This window comes from Bubalus kerabau, chromosome 10 (genome assembly GCF_029407905.1).
Source record: "Bubalus kerabau isolate K-KA32 ecotype Philippines breed swamp buffalo chromosome 10, PCC_UOA_SB_1v2, whole genome shotgun sequence".
NCBI classification, from domain to species: domain Eukaryota; kingdom Metazoa; phylum Chordata; class Mammalia; order Artiodactyla; family Bovidae; genus Bubalus; species Bubalus kerabau.
The window spans coordinates 98,365,869-98,385,884 of NC_073633.1; the positions used below are offsets into that span (position 1 = coordinate 98,365,869).

A 20,016-nucleotide genomic window follows, 5' to 3' on the forward strand; every position below is an offset into this window, starting at 1 on the left:
GAGTGAATGTGTTATGATGGGTGGCAAAAGGGAATTAAGGTTGCAGATAGAATTGAAGTTGCTAATGTGCTGATCTTAGCATAATAAGATTTTCCTGGATTATCAGGTGGGTCCAGTGTAATCACAGGGTTTTTTAAAAGTGAAAGAGGGAGGCAGATAAGTCAGAACCAGAGTGATGTGATGGGAGAAAGCCTCATCTGCTTTTCAGTTAGAAGGGAGTAGCAAGCCAAGGAACACAGATGGCTGCTAGAAGCTGGAAGACAAGAAATCATTGTTTCCTCAAAGCTTCAGAAAGGAAAGAAAGCCCTACTGACACCTTAGTTTTACCTTATTTCAGACTTATGACCACTATAAATGTAAGATTCTAAATTTGTGTTGTGTTGTTATAAGATTCTAAGATTGTGGCCATCTGTTATAGCAGCAATGCAAAGTCAAGACACTGCCCAACACTGAAGTAGGTAAGACCACCTGATGTCTTCCATCAAGTAGAGTGAGTGATGATAGAAAACATTCGTCCTCATACATAGAGTAGACTTCAAATTTGACTTGGCAGGGGGAGCCTAAAATGAGACAATTACCCTGATGTTTGAGGGCAACATATAAAATGTCATATTTCTTCCAATTCTCCAAATCCTTGCTTGAGTTATGAATTACTATAGATTGAATGTTTGTGAACCCCCCAAATTCACATGTTGAAATTTTAACCCATAATGTAATGATATGAGGAGATGGGGCCCTGGGAATTGATAAGCTCCTGATGGCACAATTCACTTGAATGGGATTAGTGCCCTTATAAAAGAGATCCCGGAACGCTTTCTTGTCTTTCTGCCATGTGAGGACAGACAGACAAATTGGCTCTCTAGGAACCAGGATGCAGGCTCTCACCAGACACCAAATCTGCTGCCACTTTGATCTTAGACTTGCCAGCCTCCCAGAATTGTGAGAAATAAGTTTCTGTTGTTTATAAGAATTTTGGACAATGGAAATTTATTTCTCACATCTTTGGGCTTCCCTGGCATCTCAGATGGTAAAGAATCTGCCTGCAATGCTGGAGACCTGGGTTCCATCCTTGGGTCGGAAGATCCTGGAGGAGGGAATTGCTACCCACTCCAGTGTTCTTGCCTGGAAAATTCCGTAGAGAGAAGAGCCTGGTGGGCTACAATCCATGGGGTTGCAAAGAATCGGACATGACTGACTAAGCGGCTAACACATAAGAGTACTGGAGTGGGTTGCCATTCCCTTCTTCAGGGGATCTTCCCCACCCAGAGATGGAGCCTGTTTCTCCTGCTCTGCAGGCAGATCTTTTATCATCTGCGCTACCAGAAAAGCCCATAGATATGTGTGTTAGTCATTCAGTCATGTGCAACTCTTTGTGACCCCATGGACTATAGCCTGTCAGGCTCCTCTGTCCATTGAATTCTCTAGGCAAGAACACTGGAGTGGGTGGCCTTTCCCTTCTCCAAGGGATCTTCTGCCCCCAGGGATTGAACCTGGGTCTCCTGCATTGCAAGTGGATTCCTTACCGTCTGAGGCAACAGAGAAGCCCATAAGTCACCCAGGTAATGCTATTTTGTTACAGCAACTTGTGCTAAGACATTTGCTCAGCTTTCCAGAATGAACTAGGAGTCTTTGGGTTCAGTCTGTTCTGTGTAGAACACGGACCTTTTCTGTAGCCTTTACCCCTATTCTGTAAGCTCCTTCAAAGGGCAAGCTATGTTTTATTCAGTAGTATTAACCTAGTACTTAGCAAATGACTGCTGGACAGAGAAAGAAATGAATGAATAAATGAATGAGTGAATGCCTCTTTTTCCTATTTTGACAAATGTGTATGGTAGACTGGTGTGTGTGTCACATCTGTGTGTTGGAAGATCACAAGTTAAGCTTGAATTCATGCAAGCCATTTTGCAAGGCCTAGTTTGACAGACCCATTTGTTATGCAAGGTCATATTGTTGTTCTTGTTGTAATTGTTGTCTCTCAGCATAAATATGGGCCTGGAACCAAGCGTTAAAATGCAGTAAGTCCTTGGCATCTATTCTCTTTCTTTGTAGCTTGGCCTGACCTCTGACAAGCCAGAGGAGAACCAGCTTGAGTAGTGGCCTGTGGCCCTGCCAGACTGCTGTAGGAATGACAACTTTGGCTCACGAATGGGAACAGGGCATCAAGAGGGGGATGCGGTCAGTCTGCAGGGGAGACTGGAACTTGGTTGGCTTAGAGGACTGGAACAGAGGGCGAGGCAGGGTGGAGTGAGAGAACATTAAACTGAGTGAGGGCCTGTTTGTTTCAGGTTAATCTGAGATGCATTTGTTCAGAGATTGTTTGCTCTTCTGAATGCTTTGTACAAAGGCACTGTGCAAAAGACCACTAAGGAGGCAGGGAGTCATCATAGCTGATGTTTCCTTCCTGTTTATTGTGTGTGGTGGGCACTGTGTTGAGCAGTGTTAAAGTAGTATCTCATTTACTCCTCAGAACAAGTCCATGAGTGCAGAGCAACTATGACACTCAGCAAACTGATGAGGAAACTTCAGTTTCATGACAGTAAATGCCATGCGTACCCAGTACATGGCAGAGCTGGTATTTATTTATTTATTTTTTAATTAATTTATTTATTTTAATTGGAGGCTAGTTACTTTACAATATTGTAGTGGTTTTTGCCATACATTGACATGAATCAGCCACGGATGTACACATGTCCCCCATCCTGAACCCCCCTCCCCGCTCCCTCCCCATCCCATCCCTCAGTGTCATCCCACTGCACCAGCCCTGAGCACCCTGTCTCATGCCTTGAACATGGACTGGTGATCTATTTCACATATGGTAATATACATATTTCAATGCTATTCTCTTAAATCACCCCACCCTCACCTTCTCCCACAGAGTCCAAAAGTCTGCTCTTTACATCTGTGTCTCTCTTGCTGTCTCTCATATAGGGTCATTGTTACCATCTTTCTAAATTCCATATATATACGTTGCTGCTGCTGCTAAGTCGCCTCAGTCATGTCCGACTCTATGCGACCTCATAGATGGCAACCCACCAGGCTCCGTCGTCCTTGGGATTCTCCAGGCAAGAACACTGGAGTGGGTTGCCATTTCCCTCTCCAATGCATGAAAGTGAAAAGTGAAAGTGAAGTTGCTCAGTCCTGTCCGACTCTTAGCAACCCCATGGACTACAGCCCACCAGGCTCCTCCATCCATGGGATTTTCCAGGCAAGAGTACTGGAGTGGGTTGCCATTGCCTTCTCCAATATATGCATTAATATACTGTCTTGGTGTTTTTCTTTCTGACTTATTTCACTCTGTATAATAGGCAAAGCTGGGTATTTAAACTGATGTCTGATTCAAAAGCCTGTTCTCCTAACTTATGCACATACTGGCCTGGTCTTTAGCCACTGAACCTCGTACTTAAATTGCTCTACTTTTCTCCTAGTAGCAGACACAATTACAGAAGTTATAATATGAACAAAATGGGAGAAATGCTGCAAGGAAGGAGTGGACTTAGCATTATGGGAACAGGAAACTTATGGGAATGCCATTTAGGCAGGAATACGCAAATATTCAGAGAAGGCAATGGCAACCCACTCCAGTACTCTTGCCTGAAAAATCCCATGGACAGAGGAGCCTGGTAGGCTGCAGTCCATGGGGTCGAGAAGAGTCGGACATGACTGAGTGACTTCACTTTCACTTTTCACTTTCATGCATTGGAGAAGGAAATGGCAACCCACTCCAGTGTTCTTGCCTGGAGAATCCCAGGGACGGGGGAGCCGTCTATGGGGTTGCAGAGTCGAACACGACTGAAGTGACTTAGCAGCAGCAGCAATGCAAATAATAGTGGTAGCTATTGAGTGTTTACTGAGTCAGGCGTTTTACCTCCGTTCAGTCACTCATTCAAAAAATATTTACTGTGAACCTACTATGCATTGGGCACCTTTCTAAGAATGAAGGATGCATCAAAAAATGAAAAAAATATACTTGTTTTCTTTAATCTTGCACTGCAGTAGAGAGAAACAAAGAATAAGCTGTATATAGTTTATACACACACACACATATGTTCATATATACACACATTTAAAAATGTTAGAGGATATTAAACACAATGGGAAAAAGGAGGAGGAAGGCAAGAGGGTATTTTAAATGGAGTCCTCAAGAAATAGCGTGTCCTGAACTATCTCTTTGAATCCTCACAACACTTCTGAGTCAGGGACTATTTCTGTGTCCCCTTTCCAAATGGAGAAAAAGGGCTTAGAGAAACTAACCAGATTGCTTAAGAAGGTAATGGATCTGGGATACCAACTTGAGCATATGGACTCCAGAACCTGTATTCCCAAACCCTATGCTATTCTTACTCCCCAGTAGGTTTTTAAAACTTTTCTTCTCCCCCCTCATCTAGGAACTGAATGAGCTGTTATGGCTGTCGGGGCCCTGTTTGACCTTTCCTGTGACTTGCTGAGTCTGTTTCTCTATGAGCCCAGCTCAGCCTCATCTTACTGAGTCCCAAGCAAAGGTCATAAGAGCTTCAGCAGCTTCAGTCCCCGCCATCTGCCCACCAGAATCCACCTCCAGCTCAACAGAACCATGTGTGTGCAGCCTCAGGGGTTCAACATTTGTTTCTCCTGCTTTCTCTACCATGAGCCAGGTCTTCTGGTTAATGAACCGTATTTGCACCTATTACACCCTGTGGAAACTGGGTCTTGGGCCAGCAGAGGCCATTTCAGGGACCAGTTTTTGAAGCTGGGCTAGTACTCTCCAGCCTGAGGATTAAAAAGCCATTCCTGTCCCCTTCTTCACAAAGGCTCCAAGTCCAATAACAGTTTGGAGCCACTCTGAGTCAGCTCCTAGTATGAGATGGCTATAGTTGGAAAAGAACTGGATTGGTGATCTCCAAATAGCATCACAGGGTGCTTTTCTGGAAAGCCTGGTCTTTGAGGAACCTGCCTAGTCTGATCTTGAGGTCCCTTCTAGTGATCTTTGGTGTACACATGGGTCCTTTGTTGGGTTTTCTAAGTCCACAGGGGATAGCCTAGGGCAAGATTATCAGGAATTTTAATTTACCCTTGAAGCATAATATTTTGTCATAAGCTTAGTAGGCACCATATTCCTATGAGGTAGATACAATACTCTTAGCTTCATCTTATAAATGGCCAAACTGAGGTACATGGGAGGTTAAGTCGTCTAAGGCTAAATTACGAGAAGCAGGGCTGGATTAGGAATGGAGTGCTGTCATAACACCTGGATAATATTTTCTCTAGATGCTGGGGACACATCCAGACAAGAGATCCCTGACTTCAGGAAACTTACAGCCTAGAAGGGAGACAATCAGGTAAAACAAACATACCAGTGAGGGGTTATTTCTTAGAAGTTGGATGAAGTACAGGTAGATGACTGGGTCAGAGCATCCAGGGGAATGAGTGGGACTTTCCTTCTCTTTCCTCACTCACAACATTTTTCTCTCCAGTAGCATCCTATGCTTTATTTGACTCACTCTCTCCATAAAATATGTCTGGCTGTTTCCCAGCTCCTCATGATTCTTTTTGGGGACCATCTTGAAACGTGTTCAAATGAGGCAGCCAGTTTTAACAGCTAATCTATTACCTTAAGCTCTAAATTATCTGTCACTGATAACAAAGTACTCCAAAATGTGATGGCTTACACAACAGCCTTTTTATTATGTCATGATTTTCTGGGACAGGAGTTTAGCTGGACTTTGCTGGGCTGTGCTGCTCCACCTGGCAGTGACTTGGGTCCACGATGGTATCACCTATGTGCCTGGCATCTTGCAGGGGCACATGGAAGGCTGAACTCCCTATCTGTAGTTTCATTGCAGGACTTCCCCATGAGGTGTTCTAGCAAGTTGTCAGAATTCTTAGCATGTTGATCCAGCTACTGAGGGAGACCATGGTTGAGGCTGCCTGCTCTCTTAAAGGCTGAGAACCAGCTGAGCATGACTTAACACTCTTCTCTGTTGATTAAATCAGGAGCACGCTAGCCCATGTCCAAGGAGAAGAGTACACTCCACCTTTGGTTGTGAGGAATGTCAAAGAATTTGTGGCCATCTTTCATTTACTACAGTTTCTGGTTCACTTGGCATTGAATTTGTATGAAGGAGTAATGTATTTCTAATAAAATATTGTCTCTGAAGACTGGTTGAAGCTGAGTTGCTACAACCTTTAATATATATTTAGTGTTCAAATAAAATAACTTGACTTTCTCAGAGCAATGAATGTAGAGTGATTGCCTTTTACTGCATACATGCCTGCTCATTTGCTCAGTCATGTTCGATTCTTCAGCAACCTCATGGACTGTAGCCCACAGGCTCCTGTCTCTGTGGAATGTTCCAGGCAAGAATACTGGAGTGGGTTGCCATTTCCTATTCCAGGGGCTCTTCCTGACCCAGGGATGGAACCTGCATCTCTTGCATTGGCAGGTGGAGTTTTTAGCAGTGAGCCACCTGGGAAGCCCCATCTTTTAATAAACACAGGCAAATTGATAACTTCCAAATGTCATTGTTCAAAAGAATGGGGATATTTAGATCATCCTTGCATTTTTGGCAGAGGGAGTAAACGTGCGATGGGGAGGAGGCAGGTTTGGGAAGGAAACTCTAGGCTGCTCAGGAAAAGCTGTGGAAAGATACTTGGAGAGAAAGTGGATTACATTCATTCCAACAGAAGGTGCTGTTGAACAATTCCCAAGAAAAGCAAAGAGATCAAGAGTGGAGACAGTAAGATTCCTAGAGGCAGCCCCAGGGAAATAACTACTTCTAAAATTGTTCTAGGCACATTGTAGGTGCTCAGTTAAGTGTTTAATGACAAAAAAAAAAAAAAAAAATCGTGATGAGTTGGCTGTGGAGATGGTATCTAGATCAGGCATCTTAGAAAGTAGACCTGGAAATAAAGGAACTTTTACATTATTTGAGGAGAATTAAATGGAATTATTTGGGTGACCAAGAAACCACACTTAGTATACGGCAGATACTCAAAAAATATTAGTTGCATTCTATTTTTTACTTTTTACTTCTTTAGACTGTAAGAGTAAGTGGGGAATAAAAGTAGAACTAAAGGATAGTTTTACCTTTATGAGTTAAAATAGAGAGCTGAGTTAACCAGTAGAGCTTTCTGAAATGATGGAAATATTCTTCACCTGTTACTGACTGTTAGGCGTCTGGCCCCAAGAAAGGTTCTCCTGTGTGATGTTATTTGAGCCAATAGACTGAGATGGACTTTGGTTCAGAAGAAAAGGAAAGCTTTTTTAAATATTCATTTATTATTTTTATTTATTTATTGGCTGTGCCGGGTCTTAATTGCAACACGTGGGATCTTCTTTGTTGTGGCAATGCAGGATCCTTAGTTGCTGCTTATGAACTCTTCACTGTGGCAGATGGAATCCAGTTCCCTAACCAGGGATGAATCGAGGCCCCCTGCCTTAGGGAGCGTGGAGTCTTAGCCACTGGATCACCAAGAAAGTCCCAGGCAAGTTCTGTTCTTTGGTCAAAGAATGGAAAGATGTGAGCTTCAGCTCTGGAGCACAGGCAGTCCCTGAGAAGCCGCGGGTAGGCTGCTTTGCGGGGAATTCAGCAGCAGGGAGGGGCGCGTGGAGGGTGGAGTTCTCGCGAGGTTCAGGGTCCAGCTCTCAGGGCCTGCTCTCTGCCGCCATCTTGAATTGCAGCCCTGGGTCCAGAGTTTCCACCTCGGTCCGGAGCTGAAGCAACAAGCCTAGCTGTTTGGCACTGAGAACCCTGGTCTGAAACACCGAGTTCAAGGCCTCTGCCTGCTGCACCCTACGAGCAGGTGAAACTAGAATGAGCTCCAAGGAAAACTAAAGGTTAGACTTTATTTTATTACCCAGATTCTATTTTTATTTTCAGGGTATTGTTAATGGGCTTTGCTGGTGATATATCTGCACTGTTCAATATACTCGCCTCTGACCACATGGAGCCTTTGAGCCCTTGAAATCTGCTGGTGTGACTGAAGCAGTAAATTTAAATTTTTCTTTTTAAAATTTCTTTTTCTTTTACTCAATTCACATTTAAGTTTAAATAGCCTCTTGGGGCCGCTGGTTATGTTATTGTATAAGAGGATTTACTTAATACTGATTTGAAAGAAAACGTCTATAAGATGGTACTCATTAACCTCAAGTGTGTAACACGGGTACCTTGAAATTCTTTCAGACTCTAGCACAGTTAAATAGTTTATTGAATTAATTAAGGAGGTAGGAGAAAAAGTTAGGCTTATGGCTGCTGCTGCTGCTGCTGCTAAGTCGCTTCAGTCGTGTTCGCCTCTGTGCGACCCCATAGACGGCAGCCCACCAGGCTCTCCCGTCCCTGGGACTCTCCTGGCAGGAACACTGGAGTGGGTTGCCATTTCCTTCTCCAATGCATGAAAGTGAAAAGTGAAAGGGAAGTCGTTCAGTCGTGTCCGACTCTTGGCGACCCCATGGACTGCAGCCTACCAGGCTCCTCCGCCCATGGGATTTTCCAGGCAAGAGTACTGGAGTGGGTTGCCATTGGCTAACAGGAAGCAAATATAGAAACCTAAATATAAGTGTACTATAAGAGTTTAAGACTGAAAGAGGGTAGTAATTTAGGGATCAGCTGGTTCTGCTGGACAGAAAAGACCCTGGAGCTTTCAGTAACTATTGGAGTTCTATAGTTTGGTGTTACAAAGAAGTTTAGAGTGATTTCCAACCAACAAATTGAGTGAAATAAGTATTATTTATATTTACCTGGCATAATTTGTTATTGGACTTTTTCAAATGGCAGTAATGGAACAGCAGCAGTTAAACCACATTCTCCGGAGTACCGGTACTACTGCCAAGAGCAGAAAGCTTTCATCTTCCAAAGCCTCAATCAGCCAGTTTCTCATCTGCATCCCATAAATCATCAAGAAGGAACAAGCTCATTATCTCAGCACTAGGGACAAAAGTCTTTTACATGACACTGAACTTCTGACTGCTGCAAAACATGGCAGCTTGCCATTGTATCTTTAACAGGTGTGTTGGCCCCTTGAACAGACTGAGCCAGAAGTTTGAGACAATGGCCTGAAATTTTAATTTGTTATATGCTGTGACTTGTGGTGGGCCCATGTCCAAAAGTAATTGGGTCCATTGGCTTGTGGATGTTTTGTCGTTTTAATAGGTTTGGGGAGAGAGACGTGGCAGTGTGTCTCCCTCAAAACATCCTCTCTTAGACGTTAAGGATCAGGGGAACTTCTCACTCTATTTTGGAAGGTGTTTCAATTCTGCTATTCCGAAGAGCTGGGTAGGCGCTCCCAGGTACAGCCTGTTACAATGTGCTATACACTTACCCTTCTGCATTCACATATTCAGATGAGGATTTTTGAAAATATTTGAAACCATATTTGAAAATAAGGTTCCAGAAAATTCCAAAAAGCAAGATTTAAATTTGCCCTGAGATGGCAAATATTTACATAGTTTTTACATTGTATTGGATGTTATATGTAATATAGAGATGATTTAAAGCATATGGGAAGATGTGCGAAGGTTATATGCCAACACTATGCCATTTTGTATAAGAGACTTGAGCATTTGCAGACTTAAGTCCTGGAACCAATCCCTTGTGTGTACTGAGGAATGACTGTGCCGCCATCTTGTAGTTCCCTCTCTACATAATGGTTCTGGAGCCTTCTGAATTACCCAAAATGTGATTCCTGTGTCATATAAAATTCTCTATGATTTCTAGTAAGATAATCATATGTCCAGAAAAATCTCTCAATTTTCACCTCCCTTTCTAAAGATGGAAATACTGTGACTGTTGCATGGAGGGTGTTCTAGTTTTGGGTATTCTCTTGTTCCGTGGTCAAAAAAAGATAAAGTTGTTAGAAATAAAAAAGCATTTAATCTATAATAAGCATCATTTTCTGTAATGGTCAGATGATACTTATTTTTGGCTTTTGAGCCATTTGATCTTTGTTGTAACTACTCAGTTGATAACAAAGGCAAAAATAATGTGTTGATGAATGAGTGAGTCTGTGTTCCAGTGGGCTTTGTTTGTGGGCCCTGAAATTTGAATTTCATATAATACACATTTGTGATTAATGTTCTTTTTTTTTGATGTTTTTCAAATATTTAAAAATGAAAGAGTCATTCTTAATTTGCAGGCTGCTAAAAACAACAGCAGCAAAGCACAGGTGGCAGACCACACTTGACCTATAGGCTGTAGTTTGCTAACTTTTACTCTTTAAGATATAGACGTATATAACTAAAGTGAAAACATTTCATAAATGTTGTTTTGTTGTAGATATTACCAGATTCTAGCATTCTAGAGTTATGAAAGGATTTATGTTTCTATCCTTATATATAGAATTTAAAACTGCAGTTTATTTACAGTGAGCATCTTTGTAAGTGGATAATTTAAATAATGAAACAAAAAGCATATTGCTATAGTACATAGATAACTAATTAGTTCAGTTCAGTTCAGTTCAGTTCAGTTGCTCAGTTGTGTCCGATTCTTTGCGACCCCATGAATCCCAGCACACCAGGCCTCCCTGTCCATCACCAACTCCTGGAGTTCACTCAGACTCACGTCCATCAAGTCAGTGATGCCATCCAGCCATCTCATCCTCTGTCATCCTCTTCTCCTCCTGCCCCCAATCCCTCCCAGCATCAGAGTCTTTTCCAAGGAGTCAACTCTTCGCATGAGGTGGCCAAAGTACTGGAGTTTCAGCTTCAGCATCGTTCCCTCCAAAGAAATCACAGGGCTGATCTCCTTCAGAATGGACTGGTTGGATCTCCTTGCAGTCCAAGGGACTCTCAAGAGTCCTCAAACACCACAGTTCAAAAGCATCAACTCTTCGGCACTCAGCCTTCTTCACAGTCCAACTCTCACATCCATACATGACCACAGGAAAAACCATAGCCTTGACTAGACGGACCTTTGTTGGCAAAGTAATGTCTCTGCTTTTGAATGTGCTATCTAGATTGGTCATAACTTTCCTTCCAAGGAGTAAGCGTCTTTTAATTTCATGGCTGCAGTCACCATCTGCAGTGATTTTGGAGCCCCAAAAAATAAAGTCTGACACTCTTTCCACTGTTTCCCCATCTATTTCCCATGAAGTGATGGGACCGGATGCCATGATCTTCGTTTTCTGAATGTTGAGTTTTAAGCCAACTTTTTCACTCTCCACTTTCACTTTCATCAAGAGGCTTTTTAGTTCCTCTTCACTTTCTGCCATAAGGGTGGTGTCATCTGCATATCTGAGGTTATTGATATTTCTCCCGGTAATCTTGACTCCAGTTTGTGCTTCTTCCAGCCCAGCGTTTCTCATGATGTACTCTGCATAGAAGTTAAATAAGCAGGGTGACAATATACAGCCTTGACATACTCCTTTTCCTATTTGGAACCAGTCTGTTGTTCCATGTCCAGTTCTAACTGTTGCTTCCTGACCTGCATACAGATTTCTCAAGAGGCAGGTCAGGTGGTCTGGTATTCCCATCTCTTTCAGAATTTCCCACAGTTTATTGTGATCCACACAGTCAAAGGCTTTGGCATAGTCAATAAAGCAGAAATAGATGTTTTTCTGGAACTCTCTTGCTTTTTTCCATGATCCAGCGAGTGTGAGAATTCAGGATTTTCTGCTCAACTCTGATGCTAAGCAAGGACTTAATACATTAGATTTTCTTATCTCTAAGATGGGAATAATTCTGACTCTCCCATCCTTATAGGACTGTGATAAAAACCAAATGAGACTATACTCCTGAAAATTTCTGGAAAAGATCAAGTGCTACCTGTGTGTAATTTTCCAGGAGTATCCCAGAAGTTCTTGGGCTGGTATAATTTCTCTTAACAACTGTGTGGGAAAGTACTGCTATACAAATGGATAAATATAGGTAGATATTTTTATATTCATGTGGGGGTGATTTGCAGAGAAAAATGATATATCTTGAATATTTTATCTTTTAGCCGTAATAGAAATCTTGCCATATGTATGTATTTTTACAATCATGCTACAAACTGCTGCTTCATTTAGAATATTGTTTTCTCTAATTTATTCCAAACACAGAGATGGCCAAAGGAGATGAAATATACTGCATGCATCTCATGCATGGAAAGATATATATAAAATAATGGGTTGAGAGTTGGATTAAAGAAAGACAAAGGCCTCCATACAGGTGGTTCTATTGAAAGAATACTAACTGACAAGATATGAAAGATGTCTTTTTGACTTGCTGCTGCTCAGGAAGATATTGGTACCAACAGTTGTATGTGTGCCTGTGTTTGTGGGTGTGTGTAAATGAAAGTGAAGGAACATATGTCAATACAGTGTTCTACAATGGGGAAACAACTTTGAGTAAAAACGTACATTTAAAATCATTCAGTTTATTTCATTTTTGTTTGATTGATTTTCTAAAATACTTTTTTTTTTGACCTGCATGAAATAATTCAATGAAAGACTAGAAAACATTGTGAAAAGGGTAAACTTTGTTTGTGTTTCTTAGGATATGAAATCACTTGTCCCCTAAATGGAGGGTTTTAATTAAAACAGATGAGAAACTAGGGAAAGAAGAGGAAAAAGACATTTAAACATATTTTTCTTGTGTAAGGTTTTCCATGTTTTCTTCATAACAGTTGAATTTCCCTTCTGGGCTTTGCAATATAGTTTGTATAATTATTTTGGAGAAATGAGAAATGTGAGAAGGAAAATGAGGTATTTTAGTACTGGTCCCAAATATATGCTGCATCTGGCTGATTTCAGTTAAGTCTCCAAGCACTACTATAACAGTGTAGATGTCATGAGTTATGATGATGTAAAGTTTTATATTTCCCACTTCTGATACTCATTTTCACAGTGCTGGCATCTCTGGTCACTTGTTCTTTCTTTTTCTGCTGTCACTATATATTCACCTAATCCTTGTCCTCTTTTGTTCTTCTATATTTTTAATATTAATTATCCTGTTATTAATAACATGCCCAATCTTTTCTGATTTGTATGTATGTCTGTGATATTGGCAGCCATGCTCAAGAAATTTGCTTTCAGGTGAGACTAGCCTAATGTGTCTCATAAATTTATAGGAGAAAGAGCTTTAAGTGATGGGTCAGTACTAACAAAAGTTTTTCTCATTAGGTATACACCAGAGAGTCCTGGCATAGTTGTGGCTAGGTTTAGCCTTAATTAGAGGAGACTCTAAGACACACTGATACTAGATTCAAAATTTCACAGTGTAAAACTTGTAGGGACTATAAAATCCAGTGATGCCCAATCCGAGTATAGAAACCTCCATCATGTTATATCAGAAACCCATTGAAGGAACAGGCTGTTCAAAAGGAGCACAATGTGTTACATTCCAAATCCTTAGGCATAGTTTGAAAGCTGGAACCAAGTTTAAACTCAGAGTTTTGTGTATTATCTTGAAATTTGTAGACCCTGGATTTGGTCTGTTAAGGTCAATGGAAACTGCCTGTGCTATGAAGGGACAGTACTACCCAGGGGATGAGAAATCAGCCCTGGAGTCAGATGTATCCAGTTTTAATTCCAGCTCTGTTCTCTACTAGGTGAGCAAACTTGGGCAAACTACTATAGTCACTGAACCTCAACTTCCCTCTTTTGAAAATGGGTATAAAAACTATACCTGCTAGGGGAAATCCAATGAAGTAAAGCATATAAATGCTTAGCACGCACTCAATGTTTAGTACCATGCCTGGCCCATCGTAAACGCCCCATAAATATCTTTAGGCAGAGAATAGCATACTGTCCTTGTAGGGGAGTACAAAAAGAGTATTCAGCCAGTTTTCGAGGAGGTGTTGATCTTTCTAAATACCGAAGCCCAAACCCCTGGAACAATGTCAAGAACTCTCTCAAATGTGTATCATTTAAGTCCCCCAGGAGTAGATGTGGTCAACTGATAGTGTATTAAGGATTCCAAGGAGGGAAAGATCAGAGTTCTTTTAGAATGGAATTGTCTGGGAGGATTTCTTGAGGCCAGTGTTTGATCTGAGTCTTTCAGAATTTAATAGACAGGAGAGGAAGAGAGCACTGAGGTCAGGGCATTTGGGGCTGGGAAAATATAAACTACACCCTAATGGTAATCTAGTGATGTAGTTTTGACCTCATGTGAAGAGGTTTCTGCTTTTAGACCACATTCCAATCACAGTCATTACAGTTATCAAAAATCTGGTCAATCCAAAAATAGAAAAATTGGCTCCCTATCAAGTGTTATGCACCTGGAACCCAAATTCATGATCCCTGGGTTGGAGCCTAAGTTTGGCCAATGTGTGACACTGAGCAAGGCTTTTGCCCCCTTGGTGCTTCCATTTTCCCTCTTTCAGAGGAAGGTGTTAAGAGTTAAATTTAATGTTATCAGTGGAGATGCCTAGAATGACATTTTGTGATTCTGCACTTGCTTTATGATAATCCTTCCAATTTTTAATTCCATACCCTCTCTCTCACCTCATTTAGACACTGGTTGCTTGGGGAAATATTATTTGGAAGGAATTCGGATTTACTCCATTCATTTCTCAAAGGCAGTGGTCCTGTGTTTTTTTTTGGGTTTTGTCATTTAGAGCACCTCCAGTGTAGATCATCTCATTTGATTCTCACAACACTGGGAAGTGGACAGAGAATTCCGGGAAAGGAGATCCAGCCGAGTGCACAAGGGCTGGCTCCTGGAAAGACAGTGGGACTGTCAAGAAAGACACAGATCCTGCTCACTTCATCGCCAAGGAGACTGGGCTAACAGCCTGTCTGCTGTACACCGGGAAAGCCATAGGTCTGAGAATCAGATTATTATCAAAGAAACACCAGGGCAGGGGTTTTAGCTTTTCATGTGCTGAAGGGTTCCAGGGGTTCCTTTCCAGAATGCAAAGGATAACTGCTTTATCAGGTATGTATTTTAGTCCATAAACAGTCTTTTAAAATTTTAGTCCCTTCTGTGGCTCTGTGAGTTTTACTTGGAAAACTTTGCAAAACTTTAAGACATGGTCTATGCAGCCCAGACAGTCTGGATTGGAAAAACAGCACGCAGAGATCCATCACATACATAATTGGGCTCATCTCATCTCCTTTGAGCTGAGGGTTCAGTGAATGGGCATAAAGGGGGAAATCACACCAGAGTAAGTGTTTTCACCTGTGTGAAGACCAGATGGCAAGCTGACATGCGAAGAGGGCTGTGCACATATGCGAGGAGGTGCCTTTGGGTCTGGCATTGTCCTCTGAGATGGCCTTGTGCCTCCATGCTGTTCAGTTCATCTTCTTCCCCAGGCAGGACTTGACAAGTCATCTGTTCATGGAAGACACTTCCGGAGATAACCTTCAACATTTCCAGTGGAGGATCCAGTCCCTGCAGGAAGTGCCTTGCAGAACCTCGGCATGCTTATTAAAGAGCAAATGTTCTGAGAGAGCAGGAAATGGTTTCTGTCTCCTTTTCCAGTCATGTGTACCCTCTGGGGCACACCTGCTCCACTCCCATGCCGCCTGTTGCTTCTGTGGGGTTGACAGTGGTGGGGGTGGTGTGCAGAGTTTTATTTACTTTGTTACATTATTTATGTTTTTGGATTATTCCTGGGATGAATTGCTATGAAGCCCACATTTAATTAGCATAAACTTCGGTAACAGCTTAATATAAATTAAATTTCAAGTCGTCTGTCTTTGAGAAATATTAGGATTTATTAGTGGGTCCCCCCAAAAACTAATTCATCTGCATGGATACATTTCAGCCTTAAGTAATGGAGGGAACTTTGTGTGCTATTATCTGTAATTATATTGAGCACATCCCCTTCTTCCCCTCTCCCCTTTCTGTATCCTCTGATGATTAGCCTGATGGGAGAAGCCTTGTCTTTGCCCAAGGCCTTAGGAAAGCAGTAATGGTCCCCAAGAGAGAAATTGGCTGTACTGAGAGATAAAGGAGGGAAAGGAGGAAGAGAGTGAAAATAAGGAAATGGTCAGGTCACAGCCCATGACTTATAAAAACATGTTGAAGTGAAAAGAAATGAACATGTTAAATCTAAGAAGTATGAAATGGCTTTCTCATAAATCTCTAAATGGCTGAAAGAAACCGCACAGTAGTTAAGCATTCCTGCTTGTGCTGTGGGCCAGGAAAAAGACAGTGCGTGCTCTGTGCTGTGGCCAAATTAATCTCCTAGAAGAACAGCTTGATCATGTCATTCCTGTGCTCAAGAACAAACACTTAAGGGAATTGGGAGAATTCTGAGTCCCAATTTTGCCATTTGTCCATTTGACCTTGGGTAATGCACTAGCCTCTTGTTGCTTCAGTTCGTTCATGTCTTAAAAGGTAAAGTGATGAAACCTACCTCTCGTAATTATAAGGATGACACATAATAATGTAGGTAAAACTCTTAGCACAGTGATGCATAATCAAATCATCAATGCTTGTTGTTATTAATAGATAAGGTACGTCTTTCTTGTCATAGCATTCAAGGTCTTTTACCATCTCTCATCTACCTGTCTTTAAGCAGGATGTCCTACCATTCGACTCCAGGAGATCTTTCCTCCAACTAAAGCAGTACCATGCATTACAACTTGATGTGTGTTCCATTTCCTTTATTACCTAGTAATCCCTTTTTGCATAAGAGATGAGATCTTAGTTTCAGAACTCCCAGTGACCAGATGAGTCCTTATAAAATGCAGATGCATCCCTACTTATAAAAAGACTAGGTTCACAAAACCTGAAAATTTAAGCCCATGTGTTTGTAAATCCATAGTGTTTTTATTTATTTATTTATTTTAAAATATACATTTATTTATTTTAATTGGAGGTTAATTACTTTACAATATTGTATTGGTTTTGCCATACATCAACATGAATCCTCCACAGGTATACATGTGTTCCCCATCCTGATACTGTTTTTAAAAGGATTTAAGCTTGTGGGTAGGACACCAATTCAGCCTTGAGTGTTCCTCTGTGTAAATTGAAAGAGCTGGATGAGATGATTCATCAATAAACTGGAATCTCTCCAGCTTAAAAGTATTGTGATTTTATTTAATCTGTGTTAATTTTAGTTTTGTCAGGTTTCCATGGTGCCAAACATCACCAACATAAAGCCTGATTAGCCAAAATAGTGATAATTTCAAATACCCAGATGTTTCATATTATTAATATATAGAAAATATATATATTTTTTAAAAACATATTTTTCTGTTTTCAACAAGATGCTTGTATGAGACTATTCTTCACTGTGGATTTGGCAAGGGAAAGCCAGCCAAAGTGAAGCACATGTTTAGAAGATGTTGCTAATCCTTATGTAATTTTGTCTGTTTCATGCATTCTTGAATAGTCTTTATAAGAAAGTAGTAAAGGCAAGGATTTCCAGCTGTTATCAGTTGTTCTTGATTTTTGTTTTCATTAACGGAGCTACCTTTCCCTTGTGGAAAACTTTGGGAGAGAGTGTTGACGCCAGCCAGAATAACACTCTCTCTAGAAAAAGAGATGGGTCATTAGTCATATAGGTGGTAGCTTCACAGAGTTGCAGATGGTATTAGTTTCCAAATCTGTGGCTGACCTCATCTCTAGAAGTGTGCTGATGAATCCAGTGAAGTTAGTATTTTCTGGAAGCAAGAGTAAATAGCTAATGCTTAGTAAATTACCCAAATTACTGAAAGGGACCTTGGATTCCATAAAGAATTAAATTTGCCTCATGTGACTGAGTGAGCAGTTTCTTTCAATAGGTAATTTGTTTACTGCTCAGCCAATATACAATATTCTTTCAAATCCTATTGAGAAAAAGAATTTTCATTTCAAAACTCTTTTCAAGTTCTAAACCAGTGGATGAATCTTTTGCACAATATCTGAAAGTGTAAAACCAGTACGCAATCACTCTGGTCATCGCCTGTATGTGGATGAGACTGTTGGACAGGGTATGGTGGTTCAGATGGTGAAAAATCTGCCTGCCATGTAGGAGACTCAGGTTCAATCCTGGGTTCAGTCCAGGAAGATCCCCTGGAGAAGGAAATGACAACCCACTCCAGTGTTCTTGCCTGGAGAATTCCATGGACAGAGGAGCCTAGCGGGCTACAGTCCATGGGGTCACAAAGAGTTGGACACGACTGAGTGACTTTCACTTTCATCAAAATTAGTTCCCACATAATTGTTCCATTCTTTTGGTAAAAGTACTGAATAAATTAGAAAACCTTTTATGGTTCAAAGTCTTTACTTAAAATATACAGTGAAGGTGTCAACTAATACAAAATGTGAATTATAGAATGAATGTAAAAGAATTGAAGGAAAACAGTTTAATTTCCTTTAAATTTATTTTGTTGTTGTTGTTGTTCAGTCACTTAGTCAAGTCCCACTCTTTTTGACCCAAGGACTGCAGCACACCAGGCCTCCCTGTCCTTCACTATCTCCCCAAATTTCACTCAAACTCATGTCCATTGAGTCGGTGATACCATCCAACCATTTCATCCTTTGGCGTCCCCTTCAATCTTTCCCAGCAGCTGGGTCTTTTCCATTGAGTCAGCTCTTTGCATCAGGTGGCTGAAGTATTGGAGTTTCAGCTTCGGCATCAGTCCTTCCAGTGAACACCCAGGACTGTTCTCCTTTAGGATTGACTTGTTTGATCTCCTTGCAGTCCAAAGGACTCTCAAGAGTCTTCTCTGACACCACAGTTCGAAGGCATCAATTCTTCAGCACTCAGCTTTCTTTATGTTCCAACTTTCACATCCATACATGACTACTGGAAAACCATAGCTTTGACTATATGGACCTTCGTCATTAAATTTTGTGGGGTGCTATATTTGAAATAGCATCTTTCCCTGACATTTTCTATTGCCCCAACCCTGCCTGTAATTTGAGTTTCAGTTAAAAGATAAAAACAATATGCCTATTTTTATAGTATCTACTGTATGCCAGGCCCTGTTCACAGTTCTCTATATTTTTATTTAGCGCATGTGATCATTACAAAAGCCTCAACATGACGTAAATACAAGCATGATCTCCATTTTCAGAGATGTTAAGACACTTCTCTGGGATCACACAGCTCCCAAGTTCACCTTGTACTATGTTTGGCAAACTGAGTATGCCTCACAGTCACCTGGAGGGCTCGTTCAATCACAGATTGACGGGTTCCAGCCCCAGAATATTCTAATCAGCAAGTCTGGAGTGAGATCTGAAAAATCTGCATTCTATCAGCTTCTCAGGTGACATTGATGCTGCTGGTCTGAAGGTGACATTTTCAGACCACAGCATGCTGCCTTTCTATGATATACTTATAAACCAGAAAAAGGTTGTTACGGCAGAAAAACAGTCAAGGCATTTCCATTTTTGGAAGTTCAGACTGTGAAGCCACTTAGGGCATGGGAAGATGTGTGATCACTCTTTTGTCTGGCTCTTTTGAATCCCAAGACTAGAAAAGCTTCCCAGGCTAGAGGGGGTGGAGAAAAGCGTACGCCCTTTGCGGGTTCCTTTGAATCTGTCTCTGTGGGACTCTTGTACCAGCTTCCCTGGTGGCTCAGAGGGTAAAGCGTCTGCCCGCAATACGGGATACCTGGGTTCGATCCCTGGGTTGGGAAGATAAAGGCAACCCACTCTGGTACTCTTGCCTGGAAAATCCCATCGACGGAGAAGCCTGGTAGGCTACTGTCCATGGAATTACAAAGAATCGGACACGACTGAGCAACTTCAGTTTCACTTTCTGCGGGACTTTTCCCTAGGGGAGGCCAGCTGGAAATGGGAAAAAAAGTAGCACACTCCCATAATCCCCAGGTAGAAATGGTGTTGATAGCATTCTTTGAGAACAGAGAAGGCCTGTGTGCTCTGCCAGGTGGAGCCCATGGGAGCTACACAACCTTGGAGTTCCTGTTGCTCAGCATGCTGGAGAAATGACTGTGGAATATCTTGGTGGACAGGCTTGGGATATCATCACAGCATTTCTTGGAGCCTCAGCAAGATGCAGAAGGAAAAAAAAAATATCCTCAGATGTGGCCAGTAGAGAGCAGCTTACTTGATGAGACTTTGGGGTTAGGATGAGGCTAGCTGACTGTAATCTGCACTGGTGGATGACCAAAAACCATACCTAGATAGGATGTCTCCTGGATGCTGTGTGCACAGGTGCTTAC

At 41.6% G+C, this 20,016-nt stretch overlaps 1 long non-coding RNA gene across 2 annotated transcripts in view; it reads left to right on the forward strand.

Moving 5' to 3' along the window:
* The window catches only part of LOC129621889 (uncharacterized), a 253,520-nt gene that overhangs the window by 16,953 nt on the left and 216,551 nt on the right, over nucleotides 1–20,016 (forward strand). The window contains exons 2-4 of one of the 2 annotated variants that reach the window (XR_008699801.1): nucleotides 5,245–5,315; nucleotides 7,331–7,541; nucleotides 7,658–7,813. This is a non-coding gene — a long non-coding RNA (uncharacterized LOC129621889). Of the gene's footprint in view, nucleotides 1–5,244; nucleotides 5,316–7,213; nucleotides 7,542–7,657; nucleotides 7,814–20,016 lie in introns of those variants that run through there. The other variant, XR_008699800.1, reaches the window with a different exon arrangement.